This window comes from Lycorma delicatula, chromosome 4 (genome assembly GCF_047948215.1).
Source record: "Lycorma delicatula isolate Av1 chromosome 4, ASM4794821v1, whole genome shotgun sequence".
In the NCBI taxonomy this organism is placed as follows: Eukaryota; Metazoa; Arthropoda; class Insecta; order Hemiptera; family Fulgoridae; genus Lycorma; species Lycorma delicatula.
In genome coordinates this window covers 134,612,682-134,614,972 of record NC_134458.1, presented here as the reverse complement: position 1 = coordinate 134,614,972, position 2,291 = coordinate 134,612,682, and positions in this window count along the sequence as shown.

The window sequence follows — 2,291 nt, the reverse complement described above, 5'->3', positions numbered from 1 at the left end:
AATGCAAGAAAAAGAACAGGTATTTCTTCTAAGAAGACTAATAAAAAAGTAGGGATAATGACGTAGCTCTTTGGTTAACCAATCAGCAGCCAGTTTTTTTTATGCAACAGCGTTCTTCATTGCAGCAGAATAATACAAGAGGTTAAATAAGCGTAAATAAACATAATTTTATAAACATTTCTTCCCAGTAAAACTGTAATTTTCGTAAATATTTTTACTTGATGAATCAACATATAACTATTTATTAACTTGGGAAAATGATTCATGAAATCGTGAATGAATCATCACATTTAATAAAGAACAATTATTTACAGTATTCACTACAGAGGAGAAGAAAATGAAATCGGATGCTGTACGTGTAATTTCAATAATTATTACTAACTAATAAATATTTCATTTTTAGAGGGAACGAGTTAATATAAAAAGTTCTTGTAATAATGTTAAGATCTAGAGATTAGTTCAATTATGAACTGAACTAATATTAATAGGTAATTCAGTCAGTAAAAAAAAGTCTCTCAATCTTCTGGGATGGTAATAGGCTGAATGTGAGTTACAATCTCTATATCCATGTCACAAAAAATATCTATAGATCCAGTTCGCCTCAACTGTAACAGTAAATCACAAGATAAAGAAGGCTTAGTAAATCACACTGTACTTAAATCCCAAATAAATATCTATTTACTCCTATGTACTAAAATAAAGCCGATTCTGTTTTTATTAATTCATTAAAAACTCGTTTTAACACTGAATGGATACTAAATGCTCATTTAGTATCCGTTTTAATTTTATTTTTTTATTATATTTTTACTGTAACAGTGTAAATTGTGCAATCCATTCTGTGGAGTCTTTCCCCAGAATGTGGCCATTCTGTGGTGACATATAAATTTATTTTTGCACGTCATCAAATCAATTGTATTTTTACAATTGGTTTAATGTTACGTGTTGACGAATTTAAACTACACAATAGAACTTTGGGAAATCAATATTCCTTTGCGAAACGGTCATATGACGTCAAATAAAAATATTACACGTGTTAAGCAGGAATGAAAATGCATAATTTACAAACGTACCATATGACGTCACATTTTGCAAATATATAGATAAAATGCTACAGGTACGTAGCAATACCAGATAAAACTTATTGTTCATAAACATACAATATATAATATTAGTATAGTTCATCAAGCCTTCGTAGCTCAACTCGGGTCCATTTACTAACTTGTGCCTCGTTCACGGCATAGTATTCTAGTAGAATACTAGGGGCATGTTGATTTAATTTTCGTATTGATTTGAAAGATTGTTTGCCGTTTAGGATCAAGAATACTTGATCAAGGGACATGTCCCCTAAACAACAGTATTTAGAAGGTCACGGAGCCAATCAGCATACGCCTACAATATTCCTGTTTTATTACATCTCAAATTATACGAATCATTCGAATATTGTATATAAAATGACCAAATGATTACCATAATATTATATCTTTTGGTCTTGGATTTGATTCCCAACAAGCAAATGGCATTTTTTTCGTCAATCGTTTCATCCATCCCACTTTACTCGTTAAAACATGTGCCAAGATAAGAAACGTTTGAGGTTATATAAGTAAATTAAACCAGTTATGCGACTATTTTCACTCAGTCCGATAGTACAGTTGCATGTACTATGGAATTAGTAGTGCGCTTTAGTATGGGCAGTTTAAAGTAACTAATATACATATTCGTATATTAATTTATTAATAATTATGTTACTCAAGCGAATTTACATTTGCTGTTTAGTTCTTCCTGATTAAAAATTGTCGGTCGGAGTGTCTGTTTTCTTTGTCGGAGATTGTATCGACGTTCTTCTGTTGTTTGTGATGTCTTGGTGACGTACTGTTAATTCTACTCATGTATTGTCTGAGTAGACTTTTACGCGCGCGCGTAATCTGTGTATGTAAGGTTATTATTACATTTGCTACACATATATTTCAACTAAAATGCCATTTTTAACATTCCATGAGAAGGAACGATATTTGTCTCAAATGTAATAAAACCCGTGAATGTTGTAAGGAAATTTTATGTGTATATATATATATATATATATATATATATATATATATATATATATATAATTATAATTATTACTATTTATTGTTATTTTATATATATATAAATAAGTTTGTATAAACTGTTTGTGAGTGTGTACGATAGCTGAGATAGATAAGAAAGGCGTAACTCTTTTTAATTTTAACTTAGTTCGAGAAACGGCAAACAATCTTCCAAATCAATACGAAAATTAAAAACAAGATTTTTCA